Source organism: Symphalangus syndactylus, chromosome 8 (genome assembly GCF_028878055.3).
Source record: "Symphalangus syndactylus isolate Jambi chromosome 8, NHGRI_mSymSyn1-v2.1_pri, whole genome shotgun sequence".
NCBI classification, from domain to species: Eukaryota; Metazoa; Chordata; class Mammalia; order Primates; family Hylobatidae; genus Symphalangus; species Symphalangus syndactylus.
The window spans coordinates 130,841,807-130,854,776 of NC_072430.2; positions in this window are offsets into that span (position 1 = coordinate 130,841,807).

The window sequence follows — 12,970 nt, forward strand, 5'->3', positions numbered from 1 at the left end:
GCCCTCTCAGGAATTAAGTGAAGCTGACTGATTTGTTTTTAAGTTCTTGTACATAAACATTTTTATTCAAATAAAGTTAAGGTCCCATTTCATGGAGTTCCATTATTTAGCAAACAAAAATAGGCAAACCAAGAAAAAAAAATTAAATGAAAGCTAGTGATACTGTGGTAAATGTAAGACATGTAGGGAGTTAATCATGGTAGAAAAAAAAACTACTAAAATGTCTAATATTTCAGAGAATAATACTGCTCCCTAATTGTCCACAAATGTTCTGCATTCATTTCCTCCACTGCATTTTCCATTGTTCCAACTTTCAGGAGAAGATCCACAGGTTTGACTACATAAAAAATACAATTTCTCTATGATGAAATGCATTTTAAATAAAGTCGAATGACAATATGGGGAATCATTTGCAACATGTTTGAAAGATAAAGGCCTAATACCTTTAGTATGAAAATATACTTTTATAAATCAATTTGTAAAAATATAAACCCAGATTAGAAAGAAAAACAGCTTACAAATATAAATATTCAATCCACACAGGAAAATATAAGTAGCCCATAAACACAAGGCAAAATTTCAAACTCACTAGTAATTAAATATAACATTTTTAAGATGAGATATTAATTTTAGTCCATCAGATTGCCAATGATGAAAAAGAAGAATTATGTCTAGTGTGGGTAAAGATCTATATTTTCTCATTTGTCTGTAAATATGTGTTCTATATATATATATATATATATATATATATACACACACACACACGTATACATATGTGTGTGTGTATACATATAACTTTTTAAATATGTGAAAATTATAAAACATGTAAACAGCAGCAAAATCTATAAATGTTTATAGGAAATTAGAACTAATGAATTAGCACCTTTGACATTAAAAAGTGATTTTTTTTGCATTCATATAACCTGTCCATCCATATGAAAAACAAAAAGACTGTTGAATACAAGAGCAAGAACTGTAAATTTTCCAGTGAATTTTGTTTGCTTATGGAGCCAAGGTCAATGGGAGTAAAGTCATTAAAAACCATGTCTAGGAAATGATTATTCTGTTCAATATACACTATGGGAACATAACAGTGGATTTAAATTCCCCTATATCTTCATATTTATTTCAGTACCAGACTTTTCTGACTACCATGGCTTTTCAATGAATTTTAAAATTTCCTTCAACATTCATATTTTTCAGATGTTTGTGTATAATCAGATATTTTCTTTTCCACATCAACTTTAGAATCAGTTGATCACATTCTAGAAAATAAACAAAATATCTTTAGATTTTCATTAGGATTGACTTAACATAGATTCATTAAAAATTTGACATCTTTGGAAAACCAACTGTCCATATTTTAAGTCTTATTTTATGTACTTCAAGTAAACATTTATAGTTTTGTTCATGAAGGTATCACGCGTTTCTTGCTCTTCTTAGAACATTTTATTTTTGTTTCCAATATATTTCAATGGATTATTGTCAAAATAAAATAAAATAGTTTTGTAAATTAATTTTTAAATGGCTTATTTTTGCTGAACTCTGAGTAGTTCTAACAACCCTCCCTCCACCTGATTGATTATCTTGGGATCTATAGACATAAAATCAAAAAATAAAATACTGACAATTGTACCTTATTTTTTTCTGTCCTTATACCACTTCCTTTTTTTATTCTTTTTTAATGGACTGGTGAGCTTTTGAAGAATGATGTCAAAAAACGATGATGAGAGTAAATTCACATTTTGTTCATTATTTTATAATAATCCTTCTAGCGTGATGTAAGACATTAGTTGAATTTTATTAGTTTTATTCTATTAAGAAAAATAGATGGCCACTTTAACAAGTTTTAACTGAAATGGTTATGAAATTTTACCAAATTTCTTTATTGAGTTACATATTTTTCTTCTTCATCCTATTAATATGATGAGTTATGTAAGTAGATAAGCAGATTTCCTAACAGTAAAACATTTTTGCATTCTTGAATGAACTTTACATAATCGTATTTTATGCTATTTCAATGTAATACTGTATTATAATTTCTATAGGGTATTAATATTAGAATATATGTTCCTTGCATTGTTTATACAGCACTGTGTTTAAATGCCCAGAACGTTGTATGGAATGCTAAATGATTTTTTTTTAATGATGCTTATAATGAAACTTTGGGACATTGAAAGATTTACCCTGGTAAGATCATAAATCGGCAGTAGCATTGTTTTCTATCAGCAAGTTCCTACAAGTCTTGGTTCATGCCTTTGCTCTCTGACCACACATTTCAGATGGAGTCTCTGTAATACAAATTAATCATGTATTTAGGATAATGCGAGATCTCCTAGATATCAATGAACTATTCAATTGATACTGATCTTTTCCTTCCCAAATTATCTTGGAAGCTGCCAGCAATAAATTTAAAGAATACAATGGAGCTAGTGCTCAATATAGACACATATAAACATTTTTCACAAACTATTCTGAACAATGAAGAAAAGAAAGTTGGCAAACAACCAAGTCATTGTGTTCCAGAGCCAAGAATGTGATTCTGGAACTTTTCCATTGTGACTTTCACTTCAGAGTAATTTGTACAATTTGGAAAGCAGACCATAAAACTCTGTGGGAACAGGTTATCCAAGGTAATTCCTCTGTCAAATGAGAACAATATTAATAATCTTAGGCCCGTAGGAGGTCGTGTATTACTAGTTATTAAGGCTAATACAAAAGTAAAAGGTTGTTTCACATTTCTGTGTATTTGTGTATATCGTATATGTGTACATGAGTTTATATATGTGTATATAATATATATATAATAATGTGCTATACGATTCAGTGACATAAAGACACTTTATTTATGTAATCTTAAAATATCCTGCTAATAATATGCTAATGGTGTGGGTAAAGAATAACAACTCCTCCTTATCTTAGAAATATATTTTTAATAGGCATATTGACTGTTCATATTCAGATTCTACTGCAGAAAAGCCCTGCCTACAAAAGATGAAATGAAGAGAGTTTAAGTGAGAGATAAGATTTTAAATAAGGAAATTTACAATTGTATCTATCTGAAATTGCATTTTGTCACTGTGGATTCTTGGGACCTAATAGTTTTTTATTGAGTGGTAGGTGTTCTCATTTCTAATCATGTCTTTTAGCTGCATTCATTTTGAAGGTTGAGGTGAGGTTAAAATGTGGGCTGGCAACTATAAACAAGCTGGGTGACAATAAGTGCAGCCTTCTGCCAAAGCTGCTTTCTGCAAAATTGTGAAGCAAGTAAGTTTGTCTCTACTCAGCGTCTGTCTCCTTCTGTGTCCTTGAACCTCTTCTGTGGCATCATCACCTGCACCTGCACTTCAAGTGGTGAAGTTCTCTCCCTGAACCTTTTACTGTCTTATCAAAACCACCCAGATTCTTCATTCAGAAGGTGAGGATGCAGTCCAATTTAATGAGGCTACCTCCTAGGCAAGCAACACCTGAAGTTGCTATTAATCATGGTCACACTCTGCAGTAACAATGGTGCTATCTCTGCAAAGTAAATACATTCATTGTTGTGTTTTTTCTTTTTGCAAAACAAGAAAAAGGATGCTCTTGCATTTTGACAGGACTTGAAACCATACATTAAAAAGGGGTAATTTAAGTGAAGAAAATAGAGGGTCAACCCAACATGTAGACATGTTTCTGAATAGGCAAGAGTAGAGAGAGTTTGGGAGAGGGGCAGGAATCAGAACCTTCTAGAATCCTTCAAAACTCATCACATGTTAATGACTTTACCTGCCTATTTTCAAGAGTTTAGATCTATATTGTCTGTTTTCTTTAGTTTTCTCAAGTGTGATAAAGATATAGGTGTCTCAAGAACAAAATGACAACTATAGTTCCAGCTAAACCTCAAAAAATCAATAGGAATTTTTTTTCTATCTCCTGAGTAGAAGTGGTTAACATTTCTGAATATCCCAAAAACAAATCTTCTACTCATGATTAGGATGAGAAAGCTAATATATATTTGTTGCTTTATTTAATACAGAAAATGGCCAAATATTTCATATCAGTTCTTTGTATTTTCTTGAAGAGACAATTACATTTTTCTAATATTTTGACAATTTTGCCACTCTCGAGAAAACTGAAAAACATAACAAAATCAATGTCTTGAAATTATATAATCAAAATGTTTCAGCCCCAAAAGTTACAATATTTCATCTATCTTTTCTCCCCAATAAAGTGGGGGCAAATATTCTTCCCACTAGTAGAGTAGCAGAAATTATTAACAAATACAGAATGTGGAATGTGGAAAGGATTTCTTGTAAAGAAACAGTAGATTCAAGCTAGCATCGGGGGTAAGAAGAGGGAGGACATTGTAAGAGGCTTAATTTAACAGGCTTAGATGGGAACTGTGAGAATAGTTTTCAAAGGCTAGTTAGCACTAGTTTTGGGGAAAGTTGATTACCAGTCCCGCTGAAAGATTGTGGGAAAGAAATTCATAATAAAACTGAAAATAAAAAAATATCACAAGCTATAAAAAATCAAATTAAGAATTCCAAATATTTTCAAATGTAAGTATTATCCAAATAACATATTATTCATAAATTGATACTTGGGGTTATACCACGACCAAATTTGATGTTTCATCTGAAACCACAGCATATTTCTGTAGCATTCATCTTAATTCCCAGTCTCTCTTACAGCCCCATTTTCTATTTTCATCTTTATTTGATCAATCTGGCATTTGTCTGGCCTGTCATTTTAAATGGATAAATACTACAGACATCTCTGATTGGCTTAAGAATAGTGAGAAAGAAGGACTCAATTCAGTTTGGGCTCTCTGGCTAAAATGTCATTTTTGTGGCATTAGTCAGTCAAGAGCTTTTAAGGAAAATAATCTATTCTCAACGCAATACTAACTGATTAATCTCCAACACTGGAATTTTTCAAGAATGAGATGCAGAAAAGACAGCCACACTACCTAGTGTTCCCTCGAGATCTTAAAGAAAAAGCAATTTCACTTTGGGGTAAGAGAAATAGAGAATAAATTTGCCTACGTTCCTATTACTAATGTTAATTATTAAAGTTTGGAGGCTATGGTTGCTATCACAATACAGAATTTGGAGGGAGAAAATGTGAGAAGGAACAGACGCTCTCCTCAATAAATAGGCAGGGGATGTTTATGAAAGATATTCTAGCCTAAGACAAATATGGTTTTCTCAAAAAAGCTAAATCTGTGCTCAAACCATGAGAAAGTTGAAAAAGTGTCCCAAATGGTGATGGTGGGAAAAAAGTGGGGGATGGTGGGAAAAAAGTGGGGGATGGTGGGAAAAAAGTGAGTTGGGCAGAATGGAAGAATAGAGCTGAACTTGTGTGTATGTGTGTGTGTGTGTGTGTGTGTCTGTGTGTTTGTGTGTGTGTGTTTCATTTTATTCTTTCTCATTTTATTTTATTTAGATTCACTTGGGATTTTCCCCTTATAATGCATACTTGAGGGAGTTTTCTTAAATGCTCACTATGGTTAGGATGTGCTGTTCTTCAAGCTTAAAAGTTCTTAGAGCCGAGTGGGAGGCCATGATGCAAAATAGAATAACTATCAAAGGGCATGTCCCATTGAGATGGCATTTATAATTTTCACCAAGAGACAGGCCCCACTCTCCTCTCCATTTTCTCCTTCATGTTCTGAATTCAAACAAGAATTATAGTAAGAATGTTTATCTTTCTTTAATGCAAATGTCAGTTGACAATGTGAAAGAAAGTAATTTCTATATAATGACATCCAGCTTAGTTAATCTAGTAAGCTAAGGAACCAGACAGACCCGGAAAATCCAACCTCTACTCTTTACCAGCTGTGTGACTTTGGACAAATTACTCAACATCTCTGTGCCATAGAAGCTCATTTGTAAAGTGAGAATAATGATACTTGTCTCATGTGGCTATGGTGAGTATTAAATAAAATAACTAGCAGACCTGTGCTTGGCACAGAAGTTGGCACACCCTAAGTGATCAATAAATGTAAGCTATCAGTATTATTATTTTGGAATTTATATGTGATTTTGATTATTAGAGTCAGTAGTGCTAGAACAAGCCAGTAATGCTTACCTTTTTTAAGGAACTTAGAATATTTCAGCAATAGGAATTTCTTAATCCTAAGTGGTTTTCATTTAATTGTGAAATATGAACTTATTTTTTTTCCAGTGGAACGCAATTAAAATTCACGTTATAAACATATATTTTTTCTTTGTTCAGGGCTTAATAAAAATCTTCCTAGTATTATAAATCTCACCTTGGAATTTCAAGTTCTAATTTGCACAAACCAATCAAAAAGCAATTATCATAAACAGCCAATCAACAGTATGAACTAAAATAAATCATCTATCACCCAGTTAGGAGTGGGTGATAGATAATTTTCTCTAAAATGTCTTGCATTTATTTTTATCATTCTGTTATAAGATAAAGCAGTTACAACAAAATGTAGAGTGTGGATAGAATATTTTCCTAATATTCACTAAAATAAAATAACAAAGAAGCGTTTTGATATTTCTTATGTGCTTCATTTGCAGTAAAAGCTCAGTTATTTTTAATATACCATCTCTGGCTTGCTAGAATTTTTATCCCCAGAATTTTCAATAAGAGCTTTGACACAACTGAGATGTATATCTGAATTTTTTTTTTCTTGTCTGGAAGAGAAACACACTGTTTATTCCAAGAACAAATAAGTGAATGAGTGAATGAATGAATACTTTCTTCTAATGTTCAAGGCCTGTTTAAGTTTCAAAGTTGTCACCTTCCTGATTCTTGCCCACAAGTGGTCCCAGAGACAGAAAAGGTTTTCATGCTCTAGGGAAAAAGAAAGGATAACTTTTTAAAAATAATCTACGCAGATCCGCATCGCAGTGGTCATCAGAACATAGGCAGTCTCTGAGGCCACCTTTTCTCATCCTCTTCCTTCTCTCTCCACCTCCTGCAGGCCTCAGCTATGTTGTGCTACCTTCCTTTCCTTCCTCTTCCTCAAGGGGGCGCTCCAGACTCTGGACGGCTCAGCTTCAGCTTCACCTCCATACAACACTCCGAGTCCTCATCATCTTCTAATTACCCTGTCTGGAATGACTGAAAAAAAACTCTATATGCAACCCCAAAGTCACAGCATAGGAGGAAACATTCAGAAGTACATAGATGATACAATTTGGCATGAAGTGAATGGCAGTGGCTGTGGGTGTGGGGGGTAGATTATGATATAGTCAGCATTTCTCAGTGTCTCTCTGCAGCATTTAAATATATAGTTTGTTCCATTTCCTTCACTTAAATATTTCACCCCTTAGCTGGTTGTTATGTATATTTCATTTATTCATTTCGATAAAGGATAGGATCCTTAGGCCGACATTTCCTTCAATAATAATAAAAGGGCTGGAGCTTGTTGCCTCACTCCTGGTGCTCTCTCTAGAGGTTCCTTACACAAAGGACAAAAATGGCCAAGTGGAAAATGAAGTGCAGTTTATTGAGAGTTACTGAATACTCTATACCGCTCCTCATGCAGGGCCTCTCTGGAAACCACTGCTGAATTGCAGGACTCAGGCTGAATTTCAGAGAGCTGTTTTTCACCATGTCTGTGAATCCAGAATGGCTGTCCTGTGGGTGAGCTCTGGGTCCAGTTACAGAGTGAGTCACATGGATAAAGATGGCGGGCCTGGCCTAGGGCCCATGTCCTGCCCCTGGAGCACCTAGGGCAGGAAGGGAGAGCAGCAGAGGGCACTTATAGCTCAGATGTTTGAAGTGATGAGAGACTTGCCCAGGTGTATCTCCTGATATTGACGGCATAACAGTCCTTCCAAAAACCTGCGTTTGTGCCCATAAAACTTTCTCCATAGGCAAGAATAGCCAGATGAGATTGGAGAGGGGCATCCTTCCCTCCCAGCTTACAATCGTCGACTGCTTACCAAGTGTCAAGCATTATTCTAATCAATATATCTACATTGCTTCATTTAATTTTCATAACAATCCTGATATATAAATACTACTATTATGTCCATTTTACAGATGCAGAAGTTGAGATTTAGGGGAGTTAAATAACTTGACTAGGGTCGTAAAGCTGCCAGCAAGCAGAACTGGCTTTCTCATCCAAGTCCGACTGGTGGAGTCTGCCACTTGTAGACATTATGTTATATAACCTGTTCGGCAAATGGTTGTCAAGTATCTATGTTCCATGTGAACTCATTTTGAAAATTTCCACTGTGTCCACCCTGGCAAATCTACTGCTTTATTTCATCATCCAACAGATAAATTTATTAAAGACCTCCTCTTTGCCAATTACCATGTGAGGCCCTGGGGAACCAAGATTGAGCAAGAGAGAAAAGGGCCCTGTCCACGTTGAAGCATGCCCGTCTGGGAAGATGGAAAAATCAATCAAATAAAATGATAGTGTCTAATAATACTTTACCCTATATTGGGAAAGCACAAGTACCACTGGGCACTTAGCAACCATCTCTATATCAATCTACAGTGCTTGGAATTTATCATTCTTAAGATGTATAGAATATTGTTTTCCCTAACACTGAAATTACTGTGCTAGGTAGTGAAAGGACATAAAGATAGTCTCTCCTCTACAGAAAACAAAACTTAGTTGGGGAAAGAGAAACCAACCAAATGGTTAATGGGAACAGAAAAAAGGAATCCTTGTTTCTACAAGTAGGAATTGAAGGCTCTTTAGGACAACTAACTTCTTGATTTCATGCATTCACCAGAGAAACTGTGTTTAGTGAAAATGAGGATCAGATCTGCCTCCCATTCCTATCTGGGTCTCCTATACTCCTGCTTCTTTTTTTTTTTTTTTTCGAGATGTAGTCTCGCTCTGTTGCCTGGGCTGGAATGCAGTGGCACCATCTCGGCTCACTGCAAGCTCTGCCTCCCAGGTTCACACCATTCTCCTGCCTCAGCCTCCCAAGTAGCTGGGACTACAGGTGCCCGCCACCACTTCCAGCTAATTTTTTGTATTTTTAGTAGAGACGGGGGTTTCACTATGTTAGCCAGGATGGTCTCGATCTCCTGACCTCGTGATCTGCCTGCCTTGGCCTCCCAAAGTTCTGGGATTAAAGGCATGAGCCACCACACCTGGCCTACCACTGCTTCTTTTTAAAATGAAAGAATTGAATAAGAGGATCTTAAATGATATTTCTGACTCTGACATGCCATGATACTAATCTTTTAAGAAAGCTGATAAAATCAACATTTCACTTTTGATTTTTTTTTTTGCTATGTCCATCTGAGCCCTATCTTTTTATATGAAAAATTTCCATTCTTCTTATAGTAGAAATCTCTTTTGAATCATTTCTAAAATTTCTCAGTAAGTCAGTATCTTAGCATTCCTGTTTGTTTTAGGCTTCAGTATTTAATACCCTGAAAACAAACCTTCTTATCTTATAACACTAACCATGCTACTAAAAATCAATCCATCAATTAATGAATTAAAAGATAAATATGAATTTGAATCAGGAAAGAAAGAAAAATTCTCATTTTTCCAAAAATGCAGGAATTCCTATCATTCTACTAATACTAATTAAAGTCATGGAAACCTTTTACCCTACCTAGGTAGAGTATCACAACTACATGTTTGCGTGCTTCTCAACTAGGAAAAAATTTACTTCCAGGGGACATTGAACAACATCTGGAGGCATTTTTGGTTACCATATCAAACTCCTATTGGCATCCAGTCAGTAGAGGCCAGAAGTGCTGGTCAGCATTCTACAATGCCCATAACAGCCTCTCACAACAACAACAACAAAATCATGTTTCAATATGTCAGTAGTGCCAAGGTTAAGAAGCCCTGGTGTAGGTGGATTATGCATTTCTAATGGAGGGCCATTATTCAAGGCTGTGGTAAAATGTATGCTAAGATTCTTTATATTTTTTTTCACGTTTCTTATTTGAAAAGTCCTGACTGTGTCTTGATAAGCTCTCCTTCTTTATGCTTAGCTTTCGAACAAATGTTAGTTCTGTCTCCCCTTCCTCTCTCCCTTCACAAAGTTCATAAAACTAACCTGATTGTTACCACCTGCAACCAAGACAGGAAACAGAGGGCAAGAGGGTCTGACCCTTGTGGAAGGGTCCAGAATAACCACTAGAACCTTAAGCTGGAATTGTTCTTCCAGCTTCCTGAGCCAATATGAGTCCAGGCAGTGTTACAAGCCACCCAGAGCAAGAATGGTGGTAACCAACTTCCTGCATAGACCTGTGGTGCAGAGCACAGACTCTGGAAATGTCCTGGGTTCAGATCCTACCCCTTCTGTCCTTTTGCTGTCTAGCTTTGGCCACGCGATTACACTTAATCTCTCTGTACCTCAATTTTATCATTATTAAAAGAGGGATAACAACAGTAAGCCTACCCCAGAGAATTACTGTGAAGATTAAATGAGCTAAAATATGCAAAGTGCCTGGCACACAGTAAGCCCTAGATTCAAGATAGTAGTTGTTATTATCATGATTCGACTCTGCAATAGTGCCACGTAACTTTAAGTTACAGGAGGAGATTGACTTTTGTCTCATTACTTTCTGAAGAACAAACTTTCTCTAGCCATTTTCTCTGAATTTTCATTAGAGGTTTCAGATTCTACTGGAAGGATCCTTGTTTCTGGAGCCCAAACTGCACCCTACATTCCTAACACTTTCTATGATTGTTTCACCTCCAAATCTTCCCTACTGAAGCAATTCTGTTTCTGCTATTTATGACATTGGCCTTTGGCCATGCACACAAACTTTCCAAGAGTCAATAGCATCAGAAGTGATGCTTTTTTTCCTATGAGTTTCAAGTTTTAAATTATATCTCAAACTCTAAGAAAATTTAATTTTGACAGAATTTTATTAGTCTTACATAACTATATACTCTTCTGGGCAACTAAATGCAATTAACTGATGAAAGAATTTTAAAAAACTATTCCATAGATGCACAGAAATGTCTGGAAATTTACACACTTGTTCAAACAATGTGTAATTCTTCATGCTGTCATCGGGGTAAGAGAGAATTTTGTATTTAGATCTCTAATTAATCTGTGCTGAGATATCTTATAAAATTACTTAGATACATCTCTTAGTTAATAAAATTAAGTAAGCATCAACAAAATTTTATTGGGTTTCTCTGCAACATAATGTGGTTAGCAAAGTGGACATCACAAACTCCCACATGTCTTATTCACAACTTTGCGATTAAAGCTTCTTGTTTTCACAAAAAAACCTAGGTGTCAACAAATTCACCTCAAATAACCATAGAATCGACTCTTTGAAACAAATAAAGGCAATATTAACCCAACAAAAGCTTACCAATAAAGGGCCTGAAATAATGTGCCTGAAAATCATTTAATAAACCCAAAAAGGGGAAAAGAATCAGCAAATGAATTCTTCCCCTTTAAAACAAATGAACAAAAACAAACAGCCTTACACGAATTCACAAAACAGTTAAGCCACATAAAATGCCTTACAAAGAAATTAATACTACACTTCAATATATTGGCCCTTTTACTTCCTCATCAAGCTTTGTAAGCATTTCTAAATAGAGCATCATTTCCACAAGTAAACATTTTTCACTGGAACATAATTTTAGCATTACAATAAGTTCCTTCCATTAAAATGATTGGTTTCACTTGAGGAAGTTTCCCAAATGCAAGCATTTGTTTTCATCATTATGGCTGAAACAAACATTCTGTTAGACCTTGCTAACTAGCCTTGCTACATATATGTAATACGAGAATGTATTTGCTCATCTTTCCTAATAGGAAAGTAATGTGTGTCCTCAACATGTTTGCATGAAGGCAGTGTACTTTTAAGGTTGTACAAGAGATTCTAAATCATTGTTTTAAATATCAACTTTCAACTATTTCTCTGTCAGCCCTTCTGAAAACATATGGCTACGTTATGTCGAAGAGTTTGAAAATCTTCACACTGGCACTGACCTGTCATACTGAGGAGATCTGTTTCAAGAGGGATATGATTTCATCTCTATGATAAAGAAGTGAGATTGGCCCGGATTCATGGGTCAATAAGGAGATAGCAAAGAAGCCACTGAAAAACCCATTTTTGATGAGAAAGGCAAGTAGTAATCCTATCAAAACATCTTTAATCTCTAATTAGATGTCAATGTCTACTTAGTATGTATGATTTTAGACAGGTGAAGGCATCACAAGTTTTGATTATACTATTATGTTACGATATAGCCCAAGATAAATTACTTTATACCTAAAATGTGATTCTGATACGATGAATAAGTTAGCAAGGATGATCTAATAAGTTAGCGAGGCTGATCTCCAACAAATTTATGAAAAGGTGGAGACCTTCTGGGAGGCCTCTTACACTTAGGTAAGAAGGAACCACCTAGGAGGAATTTGAACTAGTAAGGAAGTGGGAGAAGGATCAATCCTAAATATAATATGATATTTGGCACTTGAATGTTCCTCCCATATCAACCCTACCTAGACTGAACAGAAGGATTATATATACAAGCTAAAAGAGCTGTCCTACAGACCCTTGATTGATCTAGACCCTGCCTTCCTTTCTGGTCTTATGTTATCCCATCTTCCCCCTCAAGCCCCATTCTTTAGGCTCTACTTACATCATTGCACTATGCTGCATCAGATAATTAAAGCTTTATCCTTTCTGTTGACATCACCAAAACCTCTTTGCTTGAATTTGCCCAATTCTCTTTCTCACTCTCAAACACATTTCATTGGGGTATTTAGAAACACCTGCCTGGAGAGGAAGATTGGTGTTTAAGAAGACAGTGAGATTCTGGGTCAGCAGGCAAAGAAAAGCCTGTAAAACTTGGGTTACTCTGTAACTCTGACCCCAGTCTGGCCCCACAGGAAAACAAGGTCTGGAAAACTGGGGTTGTACATTTTAAAAACTGGGGTTGTATTTTTTTAAAAAAATATGACTTAGGACTATCACTGTGCTTTCCTCTCTTTCTTTTTCCCTATCAGAAAGCTGTGTATAGGACATAGTAAAACACTTCTTCTCA